This window comes from Pezoporus occidentalis, unplaced genomic scaffold, assembly GCF_034315485.1.
Source record: "Pezoporus occidentalis ecotype Australia unplaced genomic scaffold, CSIRO_AGI_Poc_V1 ctg98, whole genome shotgun sequence".
Lineage (NCBI taxonomy): Eukaryota > Metazoa > Chordata > Aves > Psittaciformes > Psittacidae > Pezoporus > Pezoporus occidentalis.
The window spans coordinates 3,534,817-3,560,775 of record NW_026916347.1 but is presented as its reverse complement, the minus strand read 5'-3'; the positions used below and the strand labels follow the sequence as shown (position 1 = coordinate 3,560,775).

Here is a 25,959-nt window from a genome sequence, read left to right as displayed (position 1 = left end):
CTTGCCCCCAGCCTGGCCCATTATCCGTGTTTTGCGCCACTTACATGGAAGCCTAAAAGTAACCAGACAATTCTGAAACCTGAGCAGCAGAAACTGCCGCAGTCCCCACAAACCAGGAGCTTGAGCCATCTCTGGCAATTACAGTACTGATAAACCCCAAACTTTGTCATTCAACTGAACATGTACATTTTTCAGAATAAACACACTGGGCTTGGAGTAACCCAGAAATAGCAAGGTATTAATGCAGACAAGAATTTCACTGCTCTCACATGCAGGGCGTTTGTAACTTTCTTACCACGTTTGAATTATTATTTTCTCATTTCTTAAATGGCAGTCTGCCAGTTGATTGTCTCTTGAACTGCTCCTTTGTATGCTAGATTCAATACAAGCATCACCATGCATTAATATTTCTATTTTTGCACAGAACACCAGCTCGTAAAATTACAAATATGATAACAGAAACCCAGAATTTAATAGAGGTTGCTGATGATCAGAATCATATTTTTTTCTGGTTAAAAGCAAAAAGATTTTGGTGAGATCTAAATGAAGTTGAGTTTCTTGTCATGTGCAGCTCTGGGGATTCAGATGAGCACTGACTAGCATTTGCCCCTTTTTTATTTCCTTAATATATGATATTAAATATCTCTGCTCAGGACTCATCTTGTTTTCTTGCTAGAAGAGTAAATGCTCTCAAGAGACTTGGTACATTCCAACCTCCCTGTCCTCCCACTTGTGGTTTTATCTCAAGTTCACATACAAACAGTTGTCTACCATTATTCTACAATGAAACAATATTTGGCACTTGAGTGTCGTTCAAGATGGGAGGATACGAATCCACACATTTTAAAAATAAAAAAAACCTCTGTAATTTATAGTTTGAACACTTCATAGTGCAAAGGGCTTATTTCTAACTCAAGATCCTACCCTGGAGAATTTTTTTCCCTCCACAACATTTTTCTGTTTCCATTCAGCCACAAGAAGTTAGGATTCAAATCCCTCCTTTATCCATTTTTCTTTCTTGATTTTGCAGCAGCAGAGCTCACAGTATAATCTGCATCAAGTGTTCCTCTTGTTTCTGCCTTCATAAAGAGGCCTTTTAAGAGATGTGGAAGAAAATACAGTTTACACTGCCTACTGAAATGGAGATAAGAGAATGACAGGCAAGGGAAACTGCAACCATGCAAAGCACTGCATCCTCTGTTTCATTCTAAGGGGTCACTGACAGGAGCATATCGTCGAAACTGGTCAGGTATGCAATTGTATTTTGGGGCAGCTAAGCCTAACTTCTAATCATAAGAAGTTAATATTTCAGCCTTTTATTTTAAACCAGCATCAGAACAGCTAAGATGACAATATTAATTCCTGCTGCTGTTACTAAAAGCTGAGATTGTCACACAGGACTGATGAGCTCTTTAATTAACAGTGGCATTAGCTCTCTTTGGAAAGATCCACCCAGTGAACAAACTCAAACCTAAAAAGGCATGTCCAATTTAAATCCCAGATGTAGCCCCAGAAGTTATACACATACAGTTATATACTTAAATATTAAGATTAAAAAAATACATATCTAAAGACATATAAAAGGATAGTTAAAACAGCCTTGCACTTCTCCATGCCCTTATTTAGCTGTCCTTATCAAAAATACTGTGAGAAAGCAGCTGGTATTTAGCATATGTACAGCACAACTTTGGATAGCCTGTGTTTGTCTTTAGTCTAGATTTCAGTGTCCCAAATACCTTGCTCAGATTTGGTTCTCGCTGCTTCTCTCCTTTCAGACAGCCTTTACCCATATCAGAGTTCCTACTTTTCCTTTTGGATGTATCTTCAGGAAGGCACTTTTTTGGCTGGTGTTAGGCACGCAGTCATACAATCTGCTGTAAGTCCTAAAGCGGAACTCCAAGAAAATATTTCTTACTACAGCAAGAGCTGTAACTTCACCACTTTTCAGAAAGCAAACAGCGTAACTTTTGGAGGTGTCCCATGTCAAGAACATGTACCACTGCCATCTGCAGGAATACCAAGGTGTGATTCAGCTACCATGTCAAATCTCTCTGGAAGTACAAAGGCACAGTCACACTGTTGCTCCTTACTAAGATTTCATGTGGCCCTGATTTCAAGGTAGTTCCAGAAAATGTTGTTACCACTCCAGAGAACTGCAGTCACAATTACACTAGAAAGAAGAGTCAGTTTTAAGAGTCAGTGTTCATAAGGCCATTTACTTGCCACGTATTTCAGATAATTTTCTGCTCAGTAAGGAAATATCCTCTCTGTGAAGCAAGGGTAACCAAATCACTGCAGAAATCATATGTTGACATCACATGAGAAGTCTGCTACCAAAGCAATTTTTCTGATTCCCAGGGAGTTCCTTTATTCCTCAGTAAGACCATTCTCCTTTCTTTTCCATCACAACTGGTCACTCTGGTGAGTTCTGTTTATGGTCAGTTCATAACCTGAAGCTCCTGCTGACTTCAGTGGGAGTTAGGCCAATATTGATGCTATCCAAAACCGATGTCTGAAAAGCACCTGGATTTATTTTTATTTTTTTTTAAAGGTAGTTTTCAAAGTAAGGTAAATGAGAACACAACCGTATCAATTTCTATTAGAAGGCTCAAACATAGCCTTGAAGCATACTTCAGTTATGATTTGGCTTGTTTTGTAGTCTTTAGCTTAGTGAATGAGTCCTCTCTTCACTTAACAATGTAATGCTGAATCTGAGTTCTGTACAGAATCTTATGCTCACTTCAGGATTTTAGTTGCCTTCTTATAATCTGATACTGGGTTGAGGAAGGAACCCAGATTGACCTTTGAAATTTTTGGGGGAACCAGAAAGTGCTGAACTTGCTGATCAATATTGTTTAAAAAGCTTTTCACCATTGTCATGGTGAGTAGAAACAAACTTTCACTGAGACTTAACAGAATGGAAGTAAAACTCCAATTAAGTTCAGGAGAACGTAGACAGTCAACTCAGATAATCCTTCCTCAGGTTCAAAAGATAAGAGACTAAAAAAGGCTTTGACTCACCTGTCATTTATTCTACCCTCATATACATGGACTACAGAACTCCTTCTGAGAGCAGACTCAGATAAAGAGGAGTTCTCAAAGCTCATTATACGGTACTTGCAAATGAGTTGAAGTGCCAAGTCTTTGATTTCTGGAGTTGCCAAACACTGGCTCAAATCCCGACCCCCTAGCACACAGCCTGCATAAATAGGACATACTCTCAGGATATCAACAGAAGAGACTTATTTTTCTTCTTAAGAGTTCAGAGCAATAACAGAACCACTTCACATTTAGAATCATACAATCATAGAATTTAACCATTTAACCATAGAATTTAATCATTCACACTCAACCATTCAGTAACTGCATCTCTAATAAATCTCAGACATATCTTTTCTCCATGGCAATGGCAAGCATGGTTATGTATTGTCATCTGAACATGGAGAATTAAATCCTCTGCTAACATAGACTGACATGAATCAATTGCCTTAAAGCATTGTAGCTGCATTAGATTTGGCCCAGAGCTTCTTCAGTCTTCTTTTGGTCATCAGATAATGTATCGTTAGTTACTTTTGGCATTACTGGGACTCCTTCATTTCATTCCCAGGAGGCAAAAACTGATACAGTTACATGACTGAATAGGCATCCTCCATGTGATTTACTTTGTGATCACGGACCACTTGATGTATGAGCTTTGTCTTTTTGTTTGCTTTGTCAGATTGAGCTGCCATAAAACTCAATAGCTGAGTCAGATTTTATAGCTAGCAACTAAAATGCAGAGGGAAACCTTCCACAGTCTCATCAGGAAAGAGTCTAAGGTAATAGCTTTGGTGTTTTCCTTAAGAACTCAACTACACAGTTCTTCTACTCGGGTTCAATTGTTTTTCTTCCGATCACTAAGCTGAGAGCATACTAGATGGAAAAAGGTTTGTGCATCTCAAAATACCCCAGAGGAAGTGGCAATTTACAGCCCAAGGGGGCAGAAATCATCCTTTTAGTAAAGCTCTGCAGTGGATTCTGTAGACACCACATAGGATATCCGTTACCAAGGGGTTTCCAAGAGGAGAGAGAAGGAGGGTATGAGCACCAGCAAGCATATTGTCAGTACAGTTTAAGAAAGTACTTTCTCCTGCTTTGTGGAGGAAGAATGGTCTAGATTCCCTGTGAGCCTTTCTGTCTCAGTTGTTTGGGGTGTTTTTTAGGATAAGACCTAATTTATTCCTTTAATCCACAGCTGAGGAGCTACAGGCTCCCTAAAGGTAAATCACAATTCATTCTGTGGCCATTTTCTGGATTAGTAATTACATGTGGAAGAAAAAATACAAGCCTCTCATGAATTATACATGGTTACTGGTTTGATTTCAAAAGCTCTTGACATTGAGGGTATAAGTAATCTAATTAGTCTTTTGTCCAACAAACCTTTTCTTTCTTCTAGTGCATATTAATTATTGTGTTACCAAACCAGGCCACAAATTTAAGTAAAACTTGATGCAGTTGGTTGGTAACATTAACGTGGTATTTCCATTGAGCGTTAACACATTAAATGTTGAGTTTGGGGAACAAGTTCTGCATGCTCCTTTACAATTTCTGCCTCCTCTTCCACAGTCAGAGCTATGAAGCAAAGTGCCTTTCTGTTAAGCAGGGCAGGAACCATCCAGGGGACCTCATGTACTTACAGGATGTCTTTACAAGCTTTTTTTCAAAGGACCTTTCTTCTGTAGTTCCCTAGAGGGAAAATAATGGTGATGTTATCAGGCTGATCTTCATGATTCTAGTCATCTGTCTTTCCTGCCTGTGAAGAAGGATATATACCACCAGATACCATTGTAGTCACAAAGAGAAGCTGGTAACATCTCACTGATCTTTAACTATAGTTCATGCATTCTTTTCTAAGTAATTCACTATACCAGTTGGTTGCTGTCCTGGGTTCAGCAGTAGCAGTCATTTTTCTCCTTCTTGGTAGCTGGTGCAGTGCAGTGTTTTGACTTTCAGCTTGGGAACAGAGCTGATAACAAGCGATGTTTTGGTTTGGCCAAGGACTTTGTGAGCCTCATGCTCTGCCAGGGAGGAGGGGAAGCCAGGAGGAAGCAGAGACAGGACACCTGACCCAAACTGACCAAAGAGGTATTCCATACCACAGCACGTCATGCCCAGGATGTAACTGGGAGTTAGCCGGAAGGGCTGGGAGACTGCAGGGTTGGAGGAGGTATCGGTCGGAGCTTGGTCGGGCTTGGGGGGCGAGTTATCGGTCGGCTGGTGGTGAGATGATGTATTCTCTTCCCTTGTTATTTCCTTTATCATTATTATCATTGGTGGTAGCAGCAGTGATTTGTGTTATACCTTAGTTACTAAACTGTTCTTATCTCAACCCGTGGGAGTTGCATTCTTTTCGATTCTCCTCTCCGTCCCTCCGGGAGCAGGGGGAGGGCAAGAAAGGGGGGAAAGTGAGCGAACGAATTACCTGACTGGGTTTAAACCACGACAGTTGCTAGGTTTTTCTTCCCTTAAATATAGAGTGGAACAAAAAAAACACCTTCCCCTTTTCTTTACAGTTAATGCTTTTGGGGTATCTCTTATTCTAATTGAGGTCATAACTTATTAATAGTCTAAAAATACACATTTTGTTTCTCCTGCCTACAGCAGAGAATGCATCTTATGTCATCCTCAGCCTTCTGACACCCTTGTGTCCCACCAAGTACAGAGCAACTTCAATTTTGCTCCTACTGCTAAGTAGAATGGAAAATACACTGGTTGGCAATCACTTATAACAGAACTTTCTCATAAGAGGAGTCCAAGGACTATTATTTAATAAAATTAGGAAGCTGTGAAGATAACGGCTGAACTAGCAAGAGACAAGATTCATACCATGGGTTTACAACTCTTAACTCCAGGCTTCAAAGCCTCTTGCTGAGTCCTGAATTTTAAAAGACCTTAAGCAGTTTGGCACAGTCCAGAGTGCTTGGGAAAACTTGCACTTCAGGTGCTTTCAACCTATATGAACAAAGGAGAGGGGGTCAAACTGAAGGAAGAAGCTACATTTGGGGTTTGTTGGATCAGGAAGATGGTGGAGGCAGAAGCAAAGCAGGCAGAGGAGATCACAGCTTTGCAGCAACTGGGTATGTTGTGAACAGGTAGCAGGTAACCTAAGGACAGAGCTGATGATGTAATCATAGTTTAAGTTACCCAGAACAGTGAATTTATTTTCTTTGACTGTGCATGCTGCTTTGCAGCAGTTCTGTATGGCAGCTTAGCATTCACCCTCCCCTTAACATCAATTGTAAGCTGCTGATGGCCTTTCACATAACAGTGAGTGCATTTTAGAACTTCAGAAGATCAATCTAAACAAACAGGAAACCCTCATGCAAAGTTTTTCATTTTGGGCTTTATAGAACAGAAGATATGTTCAAAAGTTGCATCTTTCTTCTTTACCCATTTTTTTAAGTGCTAAAATATTCTGACGTGATAATTCATAGTATTCCTGATTAAAATTCTGCATCAGCCCAACTTGTGATGTTTAACCTTCCTCCTGAACAGGCAAGTCTATGAATTGAGTGTTTTGATGAATCTATTCAGTCAAATATTCCGCATCTACAATTCAATATTGAAAGAAGTCTGTCGTTTTCTCGCATTCTTGTTTCACAGTAATTATCAGAACAGAAGAATAATTATTGAATCACTCAGTTTACAAATTTGGCAGCCACACTAATGAACGCATAAAGCCTTGTTGCTAAATAGAAGTTAGCACTGATTAAAGCAAACAACCCTTTTCACCACTAAAAACTACATACGCATGATCTGTTACACACACTTCCCTGTTGTTCTAAAAGCGCTGTGAGAAGAACGCTTTAGGAAGTGCATAGCAAGTGAGGTGGGGCTTCTTTAAGGTTTGCACAGATGTGCAAGCTGGGAACTAAGGCTGTGTACTTCCATGAGATATCAAACACTACTGTGTATGCCACTGTATAAAACTGCAATAAACTACAGCTTGGATTCCCATGCACAAGAACTTTAAGGAACCAACATTTGACCTGAATGCAGTACCTGGGCCACATCTCCAGCCAGAATCAGAAATGGACTTCATATGCGTTATCCTCCTATTCCCCAGATCCAAAATGTGTGCCCATGCAAACCACAAAGAAATCAGGTTTATTTGATTAGTGTCTCTTTGGGCAGTCATCCTAACACGCTGGTAGAAAGAAGATGGTTTGAATTTCTGACCTCTCCCATCTTCCAGGACCCCACAGACATTGGAAAGCTGGTTCTGCACCACAGTCAGCACCAATGTTGCACACAACTGTTTGTGAGTTTATTTTTCCCCATCTAACCAGCTCTTGTTCAGCTTTCCTACACAACAGAATGGCTTGATCTGCTAACAGCAATGGGCATAAAGGCTTCAAAGAGGACAGGGAGATGTGCTGTCCTGCCCTTAGCAGAATAGCACTGTCAGCCTCCACTGCCCACTGGAAGTTTCAAACAGGCATTTCTATCTTTGCCATTCTGCCCTGCAGGCTTGAGGGGAGATGGTTTTGCCAGTGTTTACAGAGAGGTCCTCATCCCCTTTTGAATCCTCCCTTCAAGCCCTTCTCTTGCTTTAGCACCAACACAAAGCTGACAGCTGTTTGGCACCTGGATGTCACTGCCGATGCTCCCCATGCAGTGGTTGCTGCTGTGGGTTCTTATATTTCTCACCATTACCTATATGCACACCTGGAGAGGTAATTCCACCTCCCTGCTGCAGCAGGGACCAGCTTTATCCTCTGGACCTGGTGCAACAGGACCCTAGGCAGCAACACTAGCTATGGGAACAGTAATGTCAGCCCCACCTGAGGGAAGTCAGAGCCTCTCATGCACCAGGCTCTTAATGTACAGAAAAAGAGCCATCTAAATGTTTAATCAAGCGGGTCACTGGAGGTTGTTTGAATTCATCTTCCTGTGGACAAAGATTTCAATGCCCAACCTGTTCAAAGGCCACAAAACCTACTTCTGACGGGAATTCTGCAACTGAAGTTGTAAGCACACTTCAGTAAATATTTTGTTGAAAAATTCCTCCTTTGGGAAGAGGAAGTAGGTAGAGAAAGCTTTCATGAATTCAGTTCAGGTTTAGCATGTAATGGTAACCAAAGAGGAAAAAAGGAAAAAGCTATATACTTTGACATTTAGCTGACATTTGTTTTGAAAATTGTCAAATGGATGCTAAAGCAAAGCAAGCTTTCTGCTTTTGAGTCAAGTGAAACAGTTGCAGGGAAGGAGGTTTCTTCCTTATTTTACTGGGAAAACAAAACCAAGAGAATTTCACTTTGAGTCAACACAACACTTTCCTGAATATTCCAGCCCATTCTGATCCAAAGCCCCTGCTTATTTTAGGCAGCTCTAATTTCAACCCACTCCCTCAGCTTGTTTCTAGAAGCAAAGCTCTGAGGAGGTTTTTGTTGAAGCTCAAAGGGGAATGTTTCACAGGGCTCAATTACAGGAGAAACTGCATCGGTTAAAGCAAAGAAAACAAAACAAAAAAACCCTCAACCCTAAAAACCAACCAAACACAAAAAAAAACCCACCTCGTTTGCAATTTAAGAATGTAAATTTAACTTATTAAGTCATTTTCATTGTAGAACCTATTTAAGCTACATGGGCCTTCAGGAGACCAGGTATTCCTCCACTTCCAATGACATTTGTAGAGCTGAATGAGGATTAAATGTTTGAATACTCATTTACCAACAAAAGAAGAGAAGAACTTTCCAAGAAGTGTTGATACTTTTCTTGCACAAAATGTCATCTTTCTATAAATGGTGAAAAGGTTGGTAAGTCATTGTTTCCACAACCGAAATTTTATTGGCAGAAACAATTTTTATGAAGGAATTGTACAAAATCCATATCCTTGAATGTCATCTTTTCAGAAATAAGATGCTAATTTAATCAAACTTCAAAACTTATTGGTTTGTCTGAATTTTACCCTGCTATCTTAATGAAGTCTATTTGTATAAAACATGCACTTGTTCAAATGTAAGGTTACAAGAACAATTTTGGAATAGCAAAAGCTGCCTAACATTGAAAAGAAGTTTGGAGACCAAGAGAATTTATCAGTCACCATGAGAAGAAATGCTGTCATGCATCACTGAGGCTTTTTCCTGCAAATTAAATTAGGATGAGTGGTAATTATTCTGACTTCATAAAATAAAGAAGATGCTTTTAGCAGATGATTCAGTTTCTATTGTCACTCAAACTTGTAGGACTAGCATGGGTTTGACAGTAACTCAGTAATCCTATACAGACACCTGTTGAATTGGTAGTTTTCTTGCAATTTCTGTATCTTCTGACCCATATCCCTGGTGGGTTTTGTCGCCACTGGTAAGCAGATACAGTAATTAGCATCAATAAAGAAAAGTTCACCTTTGACTGTTGGTCCAACAGCAACTAAATGCAGTGACTATATGACAGTTTTCAGACAAATAAACAACCACCCTTGGAATGGATAAATCAACTCTTTCTACCTCCTACAAAATACTTTTACTTGTCTGTCTAGTGCTGGATTGGGTGGAAGAATGAAAGAAATTTGGCTTTGGGGAAAAAAAAAAACAAACAACCCAAAAATGAGGAAATGCTTTCAAAGCTCGGATCTAAAAGCAGAGTAACCATTACTGAGGTTTCCTATTTAAATCTTCCCCCTCCTAACACAGGAATTCACATCACACACACTTGTGCCCTGTAGCTCTTGTAGTCTCAGCTGATGCTTGGGAGAGCAAACCTGTTATTTTGAGGTGGCAGCTTTCCTGATTTCTGCTGAAGTTAGCATGGTTTGAACGCATCCTCTTTCTCTCTGCAGCCTTTGGCTTTGGTTTCAGGGGGTGAGGAGGAAGGGGATGTCAATTGGGCTGCTGTAAATTGATTTAAGATGTTACCTGAAGCATTGCTCTTTGCCCCTCCCCTTCCACTTTTTTTGCCTCAGGTTTAAACATAGCATAAAAAAAATAGAAGACACATGACAACACAAGCTATATTTTGTATTAGCTACTACCAACAGATGAACTCCCAGCTGTCACAAACAAGTAACGCTTAGCATCATCTTTCCCAATGAAGCTACTCAGGATTACAGTTTTAGTATTTGTTTTCTAACCACATTCCAAAATATTTATTTCAGAGTCAGATTTGGTGACCATTCCTGGCATTAAGTGCAGACGCAAGGATAGGCACATTAAAACAAGAACAATGTATTGTATTTGCACAGTAGTGAGTTTTAGAAGTGAAATGACTGGTCACAGAAGCCTGCTTTGAATCTTCCCTCTCGCTTCAGTTTCACGGGGTGTCAACACAAGCCTGCAATGCCAGGATGTACTTTAGAATGAGTTTACAGCCATGTTATTTTTAGGGAATTGCTGTTGGGTATTAAGTGAAGGCCCCCACTCCAGCCAGTACCAATCACTTTATGTAAGAGAAGAGGCTGCTGTGAGCTTCAGTTCCAGTTCTCTGCCTGTGCTGTCCCACTTGCATCTGCAATTGCTGCTTTTGCGGTATGGCCTGCAACTGGTTTATACCCAATTATTTCGAACTACAATAAGAAGTTTGCATACCTGTCACAACAGGTGCAGGGGAAAGAGGCTTGGAATGGAAATACAGAATGAGACATGGAGATGGTTTTGGAGGACACACTAAGTTTTTTTTCAAGGACAGCATGAAAAAAACAGCAACTATTTTTTTTTTGCTAGCATGAGGACTGTCTCCTTTGAATAGCTACAGATGCCACGCATGAAGTTTTGTCTTACATGGGACTGGAAGAGAAACTGCATCTTTACTGTCAGCATGGGCCATGACCCTGCAAACATGTAAGTACCCATACTCCTAGAGCATCCAGTGCAGATGAAGCTAGACAAAGCTATGGTCCTTCCATGACAACCTAGCATTCCCATGGCTTCACTTTCCTGGCAAAAATCAGCAACTTTTTCTGTCAGCCTTTATATTACAACTATCACAGGTACAAAGCAGAATAAACTCTGCCTTCTCAGCAGCCTGCTAACCAGCATTCAGGGGATGTAATGAAAACACAAACCTGTTGCTTGCTTGGAGGCCAATGTTGCCTGCAGATAGCTATGCTATTATCATTATTACTTTGAGACTGTTGCAATGACTGTCCTTTATTCACTGGAAGACAATTATTTCCATTAACAAAGGGTAAATCTTTTCTCTCATCCTTTAGCACGCTCTGTAAGCAACAGAGATCATCAGCACAAATCCATTAGAACAAGTTTACATCTATAATTTTATGCTTTACTACTTGTTGACTTACTGGAAGGGCTGACTGCTAAAACAGTGCACAGATCACCAAGACGAAGTTTCGTTATTTATGTGTATGACTTTAGTACCTGAAAGCCTCAGCCAAGAATACCTGTTGCAGTGCCCAAGGCCTTATTTGAGACACTTACCCAGCTGTCAGCTAAGTAGTATTCCTTAGTGAAGGCAGGCATGGTTATTATGTGCAGCAGGTTCAAGTGAGAGTGAATTCCACAGTTTGTGACTGTATGTGGCTATGGATGCGTTAATGAATTGGTGCAGCAGAAGATTGTGAGATCACATGGCAAAAAAGTGTTTACAGGGAAGCAAAGTGTAGAGTCCAGGGAGTCATCACAGCAATGAAATGAGATCTAATTACTTTGGCAAGGCATGCGGTTTAGGTTGTTTCTTAGTTTATGTTCCCTCTTCTCCACTAACACATAATAAGGAATGAGGTAGATGTATGGTGCAGTCATGGCAGGAGAAGATGTAAAAAAAAATATTTTATTTTCAGGACTATGTCAAACTCTTCATTTTTAGTTGTCTCTTTTCATTTTCTACTGTGACCATTTTCATTCTTGCCAGCTTATCTCTGCAAGTTCATACAGTATCCTAAGTGGAACATCTGCTTATCACTCATCTTACTGCTCATTTATTTAGGGTTTTGATGGAAGAAAGGCTCAAAACAGAAAAAAAAAGCAAGTTTTTTCAGTTGTAGTTTTTTGGAAGGAGTATCCCCAGCTGGGAACATCTCACTTTCCTAAGAAGGGATCACTTTGGAGCACCCCACATCAGCAGATAGCCAAGCATGCATCAGTGGAGTTAACTACCTTCCTTGCTGGAATTTAAACAAAGAATTAATGCCAAGCATCACATGTAAATGACACAAAATGCTTTACATTTCTTGTCTTACCTCTTCACAAGTACTTATAATTGATAGAGGTAAACCCAAGTGTTCATATTTTTGTATTTTGTTTACTACAGTACTTTTTCTTGGCAGGAAAGCAACTGTTTGCACAGAAAGACAAAGGTAATAGATGCATTTTATCCACATGAACACTTGTCTAGGTATTTGTATGGCCCCTGGCTATATAAATGTGTTCTTACACAATAAAATTTAGTAATCTGCAAACACATTTAACAAGCGCCAACCAAGAGCTCCCTAAGCAAACCTCCACACATCACAATTCAAATATTTGATTCAAAAATAGAAACTCAGTACAAGGTTAATAGAGATTTTTAGGGGGGAAGGGGAGGAAGATTCCTCTGTTTCTCTGTTTTGTTATATAAAACCCTGAAAAGTGAAGGAACAGATGAAACTAGTTGATAAATGGGCATAAAATTTCTATCCTGGAATAATTCAGTGACTCAGGAACTCACCTGAGGCACCACATACCCAGGTTCACAATCTTACCAGGTCCTATTCTGACAAGAGCTTTGAACCTGTTTCTCTTTGGTCAGGGAGAATGTCCTAATCAGCTGCTGTTTGCTGCTCTGCTTTTGCATTCTGGTAGTGGCAAGGATTTAAGGAAGAACAAGTCTCCACGAAAAGATGAGTCTTAGTGAATCAATGTTTTTGTATGCAAAGCTGATAGATAAAGTAAAAACCCAGCCCTCCTTATCAGTTCTACTCCTAATGACACTACGGGACTTCGGCGCCAGGGTGAGCAGACGGAGACTCTGCTTTCCTCACATCCTGCTGCAGCTCGAGGCCAGCAATGCAGCCCCCTCCTGGAAGATGTCTCTGCTTTGCAGAAAGCCCCGGAGAGAGGGTGTCTGAGTGACTACAGGGTCCAGTTTAGGGCCAGTGTCAGGAGCAAGCCCAAAGAAAACTCGGGAAGATCTAAAGAGAAAACCAGCATGAAAACACGGCAGGTAATAACAGTCCATCCTAGGGGATGTTTAAGATCTGAGGGACTGCAGGAGAGGAAGAGTACCTAGTTCTTTACTTGTAGGCAATAGACCCAGGGTACTTGAGATTCTGCCATTTGGATTTAGGTTTGAGAGAAACTGGGCTGGAGAGAAGGTGACATTGAGACTCTGAATTGTAGCAGAGCAAGGATCAAAAAGGGATGAATAACTGTGTGGCTGCTATATAAAATTTACTGTAGGCAGAGGGGAAAATGGAAAGCAATCAAAGTGGAATTGCCACACATGTAGCAGCAAAACCTAAAGCATGAGCAATAGAGGCACAAGGAGAAGAATAAGCTTATGTTGTGCGAAGTTGGAGTTATTGGGAAGCTAGAGTCTTCACGGAAGGTTTAGCCTCAAGTTTTTAAAAAGAGAGCAGATTAAAATGAAAAATTATTTGGAATAGGTGAAAAATTGCAGCACCTTCTCACCCAGCCAAGGAAGTTACTTACACATTTACATTAATGATAAAGTTGTCTCTAAAGAAAATAAGATCACCAGGATAACATCAACAGGATAAGAGCAGCCTGCAGATCATTTTCAGTGAAGACCTTAAGACCTGACATGACTCTCACTCTTTACTTTGGACAAAAGATGGTTCCCATGCCTGCCCCGAGTTGGGCATTTTGATAGCTCCATGCTATTACCATAGAAATTACTTTTCACTTGACCTGAAAACAAACAGGACTGGCTTTTACTGTAACACAAAGTACTGGGGTGGGTCTTGCCTCAAAGACTGGCTGCAAGAAGTTTTATTGCACCTTAACTCAGGGGCCAGCAACTTGGGACAAGCGTATAAAAGCTTTTATCATCACTCTGATGAGTGTCACCATTTTAACACCACAGCCCATTCACATGATATTAGCAAGGGAGCTTTACAAGATCACCAACAATTACCTTTGGAGTCAGAAGGGGATCACAATCCACACAGTAGTGCACGCTTTAAACCTGTTGCTGGCTGCTGTATACTCAGCAATAATTGAACTCCACTGAATTGAAGGAGTCAGCCTGTCACATCAGTACAGCTTGCTGGAAAAGGATAAGCTGAAGCTAAAGCAATGAGACTTGTCCAAGTGGATACTGACTATTAAGCTGAGAAAATACAACATGGAATCATGGTACAAATGTAAATGTAAGCTAATGATTACTGCATTCTTAGTCAGCTACAGAAAGATTGTAGGCATCCAGACAAAAGCAATGCCACAAGGACTGCACCATGATGTGAGCTCTCTGAGCACTAAGTAGCTGTGCATCACCCTTGTGTTTTTCATCATAACTGTGAACATTTCTTTTCCTTGTTCATTATATGGCAAGTATAAATGCACAGGTTTGGTTCATTATGGGATGTCTCTGATACAAATAAGTTCAAAACATTTTCTTCTAGAATAAATTGCCAGGATATTTTCCACATTGCAAATCCTTGGATCCTCTAAGCTCTGAAGTCTGTCTCTTGAAAATGAGAAAAATTCCCAGGAAAGCTTGTCCCAAGACAGGTACCAGCATGTGAAGTCTGAGCCCAAGCAGTTGTTATAGTTTTCTTAAAATTCATTTTAAGAAGTACCTCGTGACTGCCATCTCCCCGCTAATCCCTTGTGAGACAGTTTGCACAAGCTCAACACTTTCTCATCATACCTCTGTCGTCCACAGAGAATACCTCAGTGTGATTCCTGTTTCTCCTACTTATCACATCTGGTCTATGCCAGGTTATCAAAACCCCCATAATAGCATGAGATTAAAGAATGAAAGGAACAAGATGAGTTGTTCTGACTAAAGAAACAGGACAGGCCATACCTGTGAAGATGACTCTAAGGTAAATATTTTCATAGCCAGTTGTTCACTGTTTCAGATGACTCATCCTTAAGAAGATGAATCACTGCAAACAGGTTGAGGGGAACCTAAAAAACAATTTCTGTGTCATGAGTAGCAAGCTGTCTTCTCTGACAGCTGCTGTGCCCCCTTCTCTCCTTCCCTCCCTCCCATTTTAGACACCTGCTTCATAGGCAAGTTTTCTCCTTTCCACTTTTTCCTCTTTTGCCACGCTCAAACCTCATTTAAAGAATCATGGGTGAGTGCTTTTTTTCAGGAAACACCACCACATAGCAGAACACATTGCTAATCCTGAGATAATGCTCGGAGGTGTGCTTTGTACAGCTGACACCCTTGACCCAGGTCCTCTCCATGTCCATCCAGGAAGATGAAGACACACCTGAGAAATCTCATTTAACTTCCATGAGCAATTTCAGAGATGGATCAACTCTTATAGTCTTTTTTTTTTATTAAATTTCTAAGAGTACTGAAGCAGTCTGCTTAATGCCTGGTAACCAAAGCGCATTGATCCATGAAAATCTCCTCAGTGCTGTTCTGTCTAGGTTCCTACATCCAGCTTATCAGCTGAGTGCCTTCCAGCCTGGCATTAGAAAACACAGCTCAGGTCTGTCACATGCTGTTTGTTTTCTCTCCCCCCACCCCCCATATGTGGAGTTTACTGTATGCCTTGTTTTGGTAGGTTTTATTCCCTGGGAATATACATACTGCTGTATGTTTGTATTATAGGCTGGAGGCTGCATGTTTTGTTCTTGGTATTTGTTTTGTTGAAAGCTGCAGAGATCCTTAGCTTGCAGAAGAACATGCTTCACTGCCTAGGAGGCCGTCCCAGGGAAGATTCATCTCCTCTGCAAACTTGCATGTGAAAAAACACTTAATGAGCATGAGAGACCTGGAGGCTTGGCTGATAACTTACCAAGATGCCAGTGCAGAGGAGTGAGCAATAGGTTAACAAAGAGTCTAAGACAGAAATCCCCACCCAGTTGCTAAAGGTGCTATGGGTGCAGCTGCTCTGCTGCAAGACACAGGGGCTACACTGTGCCAGCTTGGCTGGTGCCTCCATCACTGTGGGAGAGCACAGGTGCATAGAGCCAGGTAAGCTTCACAACAGAAGCAACATCCATGAAGAGCAGTGCCCACACCAGCTGCTTGCAGCTCTCCTAACAGCACCACTGCATTTGGGGTCCAGGGGAATGGTCGTGCTGCACATAGCTGCCCCATGTGAAGGCCAGAGCAGTCAGGGATAGCTGAGCATGGGTGTGTGGGGTTAGCTGTACACTCTGTTGCATGAAGCAGCCAGACCCTTTGAAGACAAAATAAGGGTATCTTCATTTTTTTCGCCATCATAAAACACGACTCCCATTCAATTTCTGAAACACAGAGGAGGAACTACTAGCTAGGAGTTTTGCTTGTTAAAAATGAGGGTCTACAGAGGCTTATAGAAGCACCATCATGTCACACGTGGGTGCAGCAAGAGGATTGCTCCCACCCTGAGAGTTGGTGTTGAGAGGTCTCACTTGCTATGCAGTACATTGAGGTATTTTGTTCACAACAAGGGACCCATTTAATAGTGTTGTTGCTGTACCAGATGACAAGGTTAAATAACTTCTCATCCCCGAAGCTGCTAACCAAGCTCTGTTACAGTTTAATGCTGCTCTGGGAAAACCTGAGACATTTTCTCTAGTAGTCTATTAGCAGAAATTCCTCCCATTCTTTCACTGCTCGTTGGGATGCAGGGCCTGAAAACCCTCCCAAAAAGCTCTGCAGAGCCGAGCAGGGGCAGAATTTCATATTTTCTGCCCCAGGAAGCTAACACCAGCAGACCTCGCCCACTCCCCAGCGCTGAGAAACAAGAGCATTTCCAGCGTAACAGTCAAAATGTTGCACTGAGGTGTTGAAATCGCTTTCAGCATCTTTTCCTTGCAGTGACCTAATAAGAAAGTTTTCACTTGCCAAAGAGTTTAAGTTAAACTGAATTGGTTTCCCCCTCCCAAAGCCATCCATGACATCTTTCTGCTTCACACAGCAGCACACCGCAGGGCACCAGTTCAACTGCCAACCAGCTCCTCTGAGATACACTTTAGGGCATCTCCCTTAGAGGAGATCCTGCAGATGATTGAATTTGAACTCCAGATGTCTGCAGGCACAACCTACAGCGGCAGATAATTAAACTACCAAGCAATGTTGTATGGGTTTGAGTATGGACCTGCAGGATGTCCTGGCCTAAAGCCAAAGCTGTGTAGGCCCTGCCAAAGATGAAAGCAGAGGTTTATGCACTCAGTGGTCAAAGCTGAGGGTAGATTTAGAGACTGACTAAAAAGTAAAAATTCAGTTTCAGGTAAAGTAACAAAAAATAAGGAATACCACCACAATGTTGCCATGAAATGAGTATGCCCTCTAGGCATAACCAATAGATGAGTACCTACACAGACCACTAAGAATCAGTCCCATAACCCTTCAGCTATCCCTTTCAGAAGCAAGATTACCAATACACTCTCTACAAGCCTCCAAGATGTACAACCAGTTGTACCAAGAGATGCTTCCTTCCCCAGAACCTCTAAGCAAATGTACTTCATAAGTAAAAGAAGAACAGAGCCCCTTCCCTATCTTCCTCTTGTCCTGGACATTACATTTCATATGAAGCCACAAAAGTTTCTCAGACTTCTTTTCACCACAAACCCTGAAAGCAGGCAATGACCTTGATAAAGTCCCACCAGGACCCAGAGCTACAGCTGAGCTTCCTACCAAGGGAGCTGCCAAAGATGCTATGCATGAAATCCATCCGCGGGTCCTGAAGGAGCTGGTGAATGAAGTTGCTAAGCCACTGGCCATCAGATTTGAAAAACCATGGCAGTCGGGTGAAGTTCCCGATGACTGGAAAAAGGGAAATATAACCCCCATTTTCAAGAAGGGGAAAATGGATGACCCAGGGAATTACAGAGCAGTCAGTCTCACCTCTGTGCCTGGCAAAATCTTGGAGCAGATTCTCCTGGAAGGCATGCTAAGGCACATGAAAATCAACAAGGTGCTTGGTGACAGCCAGCATGGCTTCACTAAGGGGAAATCCTGCCTGACCAATTTGGTGGCCTTCTATGATGGGGCTACAGAACTGATGGACAGGGGTAGAGCAGTTGATGTCATCTACCTGGACTTGTGTAAAGCATCTGACACTGTCCCACACGACATCCTTGTCTCTGAATTGGAGAGACATCAATTTGATGGATGGACCACTCGGTGGATAAAGAACTGGCTGGATGGCCACACACAGAGAGTTGTGGTCAATGGCTCAGTGTCCGGCTGGAGACCAGTAACAAGTGGTGTCCCTCAGGGATCGGTGTTGGGACCGGTCTTGTTCAACATCTTTGTCAGTGACATGGACAGTGGGATTGAGTGCGCCCTCAGCAAGTTTGCTGATGACACCAAGCTGTGTGGTTCGGTTGGTACGCTGGAGGGAAGGAATGCCATCCAGAGGGACCATGACACACTTGTGAGGTGGGCTGATGCCAACCTCATGAAGTTTAACCATGCCAAGTGCAAGGTCCTACACCTGGGTCGGAGCAATCCCAGGCACAGCTACAGGTTGGGCAGAGAAGAGATTCAGAGCAGCCCTGCGGAGAAGGACTTGGGGGTGTCGGTTGATGAGAAAATGAACATGAGCCGGCTTCAGTGTGTGCTTGCAGCCCAGAAAGCCAACCGTATCCTGGGCTGCATCAAAAGAAGCGTGACCAGCAGGTCGAAGGAGGTGATCCTGCCCCTCTACTCTGCTCTTGTGAGACCTTACCTGGAGTATTGCGTGCAGTTCTGGTGTCCTCCACATAAAAAGGACATGGAACTGTTGGAACAAGTCCAGAGAAGGGCCACGAGGATGATCAGGGGACTGGAGCACCTCCCATATGAAGACAGGCTGAGAAAGTTGGGGCTGTTCAGCCTGGAGAAGAGAAGGCTGTGTGGAGACCTCATAGCAGCCTTCCAGTATCTGAAGGGGGCCTATAGGGATGCTGGGGAGGGACTCTTCATTAGGGACTGTAGTGACAGGACAAGAGGTAACGGGTTAAAGCTTAAACAGGGGAAGTTTAGATTGGATGTAAGGAAGTTCTTTACTGTAAGGGTGATGAGGCATTGGAATAGGTTGCCAGGGAGGTTGTGAATGCTCCATCCCTGGCAGCGTTCAAGACCAGTTTAAACGAAGCCTTGAGTGAGATGGTTTAGTGTGAGGTGTCCCTGGCCATGGCAGTGGGTTTGGAACTAGATGATCTTAAGGTCCTTTCCAACCCTAACTATTCTATGATTCTATGTAAGTTTCAGTGTAGGCCAGTGGTTTGCCTTCAGGAAGTTAGACCCTAGAGGACTAGATAGGCAGAAAGATGCTCATTTCAGAGGGCCATGCTGGTTTCTCAAACCACCTTCCTCAGAGTGTCTCAGCTGGCATTAGCTTCTGTCACCCTGCACAAGAAATGACTCCCTACAGCAATATTTGTTGTCCATCCCTGCAGAGATTTTCTACCTCTCATTATTCACATCCCTGACCATCTACATTATTATTTCTGCAGCTTGTCACATTCATTTCTCCCTCACCATCCTTCCCTTCACACTCTTACTGTTATGGAAACACTAGACTTTCTTGCCTAACTCACAAGCACTTCCAGTTCAGTGCCCTGCTCATTTTGCTCCATTTACTCCAGTGCCTTGCAAATGGCTTTTTCCTTCCATGTTTTCAGTAAGCAGATCACCAGATCATTCTCATAGAAGCTGCTACAGATATGGCACATTTGGAGAAGATGATGGAGAAGCAGCTGAATGAGAATGAGATGAGGGGGGCTCTATTTCCTGATGCCATTTATGTTACAGTGTTTGATAGATCACTTTGCTACAGAGCTTTTCATGGCAAGACCTCAAAGCAGTGATTTTGACTTAGAAACAACTGTGAGAGGCAAGAACTCAGTTAAGGTAACAGGGATCCCCATCTTCCCATTTCTGCCACAGCCTCACTCTACGGCCTCTAGCAAGTCTCTGAGCTTTCTTTAGTTTGGTTGTTCAGCTCAGCTTTGCATATGCCTCCCCAGAAAGATGGCAGAGAGGTAGTGTTCACAGCAGAAGATGCTTTCTTTTCATGGTACATGTTTAGCATGAGCCTTAGAGCAGTAAAGGCAGATCCTCCTCCTCACACTTATTTCAAGAGCCAATACCTCATCGATCCAAGGCTGTATTTAATGCATGTTTTTCCTCTAACAAAAAAATTCTAAAGCCATCTACCACTTGTGACAAGTGCTGCCAAGCTGAGTCATTTTTATTACTATCTTAAAAGGTAGGTGGAAGATCGTATGGATCTTTACTGCTTCAGGAAAAGGAATCTTATTACAAACTGCTGTTGCCTTTTTATTCTCTGTTCAGCATATGTGGCAATGCCATCTGAAGTATTCACAATTAATTTATTCATTTCTCGAAAAGTAGTATTTTATTTTATAGACTTGACACAGACACATTCCCACGAGGAAAATACACACATGGGATAAAACAAAACAGCTTCCAGAACAGGTCTTCTGAAATCATTGATGTTAATTGGAACTCATTTCCAGAGAGCAGGAGGAGATCTCCATCCTGGAACCACATATGCTCTTCCTCCACAACGTTTGCTGGACATGCACCGAAATGCAGGTCCACAGCTTCCATATCTAAGACCTGCCAGGAGAGCTGGCATGTCAGCAGAGTAGATGCAGCTGGTGGGACATCAGAATAAATAAAGAGAAGTTGTACTTTCTTTGCAGAGAAGGAAGAGTACGGGGCACCTTACGCCGTGCTTTACAACTCCCCTGCTCCCAGTGTGAAACTGATTTCTTACACCAATCTAGTCCTGGCTGCCATCCCACCCTGGTTCATACTCTCAATCTCCTTTGCTTTGCCACAGATCAGCCTGAAACAAGCAACCCTATGAACAAGGACACCCTCAGATAGTCATGCTGTGTTAGATATTACATGTCTCTATATTACCAAGTCATACACAGAAAAAAGAACAGCCGATCATAAAAGGAGGAAAAGATCCCTGGGGTGCGAGATGGCATTGAATGATTCCTGCCCAGTTCTCTTCAGAGAGAAATGTATCCCTCAGTACAATGCTTACTGCATGCACCGATATATTCTAGCTCACCTTTTGCCTTTTTTAAACTCAAATTAGCAGGTAAATACATGCTTACAGGACAAACAACCCAATCCCAGACTAAAGCAGCCTGTGTTAGGGCTGGATTCAGCCACACCACACCTGCCAAGCTGCCCTCAGAGCCGTCCTCCTCACATGCCAGCATCAAGGGGGTGAGGATGCCTGGGGCAGACAGGGTAGTCTAGACTTTCCTGCCCTAGGGTACATGCAGCCCTGCCAAGACCATGCTGAGACTGTTTAATCCTATTAAAGCACAAGCTGGGAGTACATGATGCTCATTAAGAGAGAATAGCTTGCTTTGTTTCCAAGATCTAAACCCCACAACAGCAGACACTGTGGGATAACCCACCATTATTGATCTCCACGGGCAGGGCTTAATATACCCAGGTTTCATGGCTTGAAGAAATCCCAGAGCCCTGCTCTTTCCTCCCATATGAAGACACAGATCTAGGATCCCTTATTCAGCACAAAGGGGTTTTGCAAATGAGAGCACAGCTAGTCCTCCAGCTGCTGCTTTACAGGCAGACCTCTGCACACAGAGCCCATACAGAGTCAACAGCCAGTTGTCACCTATCTTCCTGCTATCAAAGTACCTAACTGACCAAAACAGAAATGTCACATTTTCCACCACACTCTGGATGTTTCTAAATCTCTCACTATGGCTGCTAACTTTGCATGCACACATGAAAGTTAAAGGGTGCAACCTTCAGGCTGTGGAGGAGGAAAAGAATTAGCTGATTGTGTAAGTCAGCAAATAAATCTGGTCAGGAACAGTAATAATTTTTCAAAAGCTGGGGAAAAAGGTCTAGGAAGATGGGCTGTACAAACTCAGCCAGATTTCTTTGTGTGGGGAAGGTGCAGGTATTCCATAGCACATGAAGGTCTTTTGCAGCATCCATCTCAAGCACGGGATTCAATATTTCCAGTGGTTCTAGCTGTCCCCAATATTAATAGGTCTAAAAAATTAAAATAAATACCTGAAACATGAAGAAGTTTTCCCCTTACAAAACTGCTTATTTTTGAGATAGTTGTGCTGCAGTGCAGCACACCACAGTTGATTTGATAGCACCTTGCTAAGGAAGCGGTGAAATCAGCATTGTTACTTTTATTCATTCCACCTATAATGAGCTGAAGCAATTCCTCCCACTCTCATGCCATCCAGAAAGGCACAGCCGTGTGTATCCAGGTAACCACTGCTGGCACCACAGAGCTCACTGCAGATGTGTGCCCAGGGACACATCTCCTTGGAGCTCATGGAAGAGCCAAGAAGGAAGGGGCCAATCCTCTTGAAATGGTAACACACCTGAGCCTACCTAAGACATATCTGCCCATCTTCCCCTGAGAATCCTGGTGAGGCTGTCCAGGTACTGGACTGCTTTGTGTATACATAGAGCTATGCAACAAAGAAAAATAAATAAGAGAAGCAGGAGGACAACAACAGCAAGGGGAAGACAAACTTATGCACATAACCAAAAATTAAGTGGTTTTATTCTTTTATGCATATTTCCTGTCTTGTTTTCTCTGCACCCCTTAGTACTAAAGCATTGCCGCCCCATTGTCTGATAGCAAAAACCTGCCCCCCAGTAATAACCATAAACGCTGTTATTTAAAGAGACTACCAGCTGATCCTGCTTCCCTCCCCCCTCAGTCAACTGAGCTGTTATCTTCCTCTCCCCCTTGATGCTCGCCTCAGGTAACTCCCCTTTAGATCTTCAGTAAGTATTAATTCACTGTGCTGCTGAAGAATCACCACAGATCTTTCCATGCTGTTTGCATCCACTAACAGTTGGCATAGAGCAGAAGTCCCGGTTCTCTATACCCAGGAACTTGTTTTTTAAAAAGTGGTGATGTTTAAAACAAAACATGAACATAATGTGGTTTTTTGCCACTAAAAATTAATGTTACACAACGCTTCCTCCACATATCCAATTGTGTTTTTTTTCAGAGCCTGTGTAGTCAGTTATTTCTTAAGAAGGTACTTTATATGCTCTCTGAGGCAGTATTCATACTATGCCACATATCCTTGCTGTTGCTATGGAAATCATTCCTCCATAAGCCAATGTGCAAATGCAGGTCTCATTGCCGAGTACAGAGGCTAAAGGTGTGCATGAGTCAAACTATTTTTCTGTGCATTATTCCTCTGCAGCCTCACTGCTGCTGGGGCACGGGGGAAGGAACAATTAGTGTCTTTAACAAGAGCACCTATAACAAGGAGCTCTGAAGGGAGTTAGCAGGGTATTAGCAATACTGGATAATCACAGGAAGGCTCTGGCTGAGAACTGCAGCCAAGCATGATTTAGTCATCCAGCTCACCTGCTCTGGGTGCTGCAAAGTGACGGGACTCGGGCACAGGAGGTACAAAGCATCATTTGTGGCATTTTTAAACAACTGAGGGGGAAGTAAATCATGATGCATCATTGTGGATACAAGGCAGACAGTATCCCACCCCCTCTGCAGGCCTGTAGCCACTCAGAAAGGTCAACGATAAAATTATGCTTTTGACAAGGACCTGCTGTTGGCTATAGAGAGCCAGAGACTACGGAGCTTCCTGAGAGCCATCTGACTTGGGCGAAGCAGCAGGACTAAAAGGAAACACACCTGCAAAACTCAAGCTTCTTCACACCTGCCATGTTTGGTACCTCTTCTAATCATGGTTCTTGTGCTCCTTGAGACCAGCAAGTACTAATATGGGTATTGGAGCGCTCCCAGTCAGAACACAGCTTGATGTAAGCAGGCACTTTTCAGCAACAACCTCTGCCCTCTCACAGTCTAACAAGAACAGAGGAACCTGCTGCCCCCAGGACTCAGCAACTCTTCACCATCAGTGGAAATGAAGCCCTTAGAGCAGAGGCCATGTACTTCTAGCTGCAGAGCTCCTCCATGCCCACTGCAGCCAGACATGAGCATCTGTCTATGGGCGTTTATGAGCATTTCTGTTTCTAGAGCAGACAAGAACCACCCTACACACTTCTTTCCCCCTGCACTAGAATACTTGGTAGTAATTTCCATAGATGTATTGCAGTACTGTGTCTCAGAGCAGTTCCTCTGCCTTGATGGTTTCCTAGTTCAATGTCCTTCATCCCTTCTGCAGCCTGGGGGGAGACTGGGATCAGGGAGGAAATAAGGGAGAAAAGGAACTCAGATCTATATTAGGGTTTTCAAAGCAGGGGTGTTTGGCTTTATTTTTAATCTGACAAACATTATAGTACCCATCTGAGGGCTCAGGATTGTTTGGGTTCAGGTTTTTCTGTTTGTTTTTCCCTTCAAATGAGGAATTAGAAGGCCATAGCAGAGAAAAGCAGATTAATCAAGAAAACAAACATGAGATTTTTTTTTTCCCTCCACTCCATTGAAAGAACTGCTCCTGCAGAAGACCAGTGAGTGGTCCATCAATCACACAAACTAAAGGTTTCTATTCACATCTTATCCCCCTTCTCACGGCTCTACGAGAAACACAGGTATCATATCCATCTTCTTAATTATCTTCTGCCCTAGACATTAGGGAACTCTTTAAAGCACAGCAAATAGCTTAGAGTTAGAGAGACACGGAAGTTCATGAAGCTTTGAGTAACTTTTTGTTTCACCAGTTACCCTGGGGAAAGGCAGCCAGATGAAGAACAGATTCCAAATATCCAAACAAAATCTAAACATCTACATGACAGCTCAGATGACACAGTCAATAATCTCAAAGCGTAACTCCTTTGAGGCAGCATTATACATGAAAATTAAACACAAACAGGCTAGAGCTATTACTGTAAACAAGGCAAGCAGATCTTCCTCAATCATAGCCCAAAACAAAGGTAGCACTTACTTCAGTTCAGAGCTAGAAAGGAAACTACTGTCACCCAAAGTTGCACCAGCTTACATTCCCAGATGGGGCTGATCTGGTTTTCTCTCATTTCCTCTTGTTAACTGCCTTCCAGGAGCTCAGCTGGTCAGTGGTCCTTAATAGAAACACCTGCCAGCTCTGCACAGCTTTGTTAGCAGAGTGCAGGGATGGTTGGGATTTAAATAAAAGAATACAGTTAATAATTCTTCATAGAATTTGTTGTAATTCTAACTATCCATGAGCTGCAATGGGCATTTTTATATTACCTTTCCAGCTAAAACCAGCTGCATTCAGACTTGATCAATACCATCCTAGTATTCTAATAAATTGTTACACCATTTTATGAAAATACAATAACAAACAAATAGCAGTGTTTCCAATTGCTTTAAGAAGATATGGTATGAATGTGAATTAAATCATGCTGTCATAGAGAAATGTCTTGTGATTTATAAGTACCTACCTTATGCAAATTAGTACCACACAATTCTGCAGCACTGTGGATACATGTCTTTTGTGTCATGGTATGAACACATATTATGCCTCAAAAGCTTTCAAACATGTGGGTGGGAGCTGGAGAATACAAATGACATAAGAAACTAAAGGGTTTTATTTCAGGAACAGTTTAGTATGCTAGAATATAGTATCAGGGATTAGAGGTTATGGATTAGAGAGTTGCTTTCACTGTCCTGTTAGAAAGGGTGTAAAATGGTGAAGGAATAGCAGAGGAAGAGATGTATGTAAATGTATAAGTTTGCATTTATTATAATTAACCACCATTACTTTTATTATAATGGTGTTCATGATTAATCATATTCTGAGTGTAACTTTAAGAAATGTAATTGTGAATAGATTTGGTATGATCTGTTTATGACATTCATAAGCTCAGACACAATGCCACTGTCAGAAGGATGGGAAGGAGTTTTTGCATGTATATGAAAGCCAAAACCTCAGATCCTCTATAAATTCAAACTCTGAACAA

General features: G+C 42.2%; 1 long non-coding RNA gene across 1 annotated transcript; it reads right to left on the bottom strand.

Moving 5' to 3' along the window:
- Nucleotides 1-1,300: 1,300 nt before the first annotated feature.
- Nucleotides 1,301-25,011, bottom strand: LOC134157616 (uncharacterized). Its single transcript, XR_009962392.1, has 3 exons — nucleotides 24,963-25,011; nucleotides 4,677-4,725; nucleotides 1,301-2,051 (listed from the first exon to the last, which is right to left on the bottom strand). It is a non-coding gene; the product is annotated as an uncharacterized LOC134157616 (long non-coding RNA).
- Nucleotides 25,012-25,959: the final 948 nt, after the last annotated feature.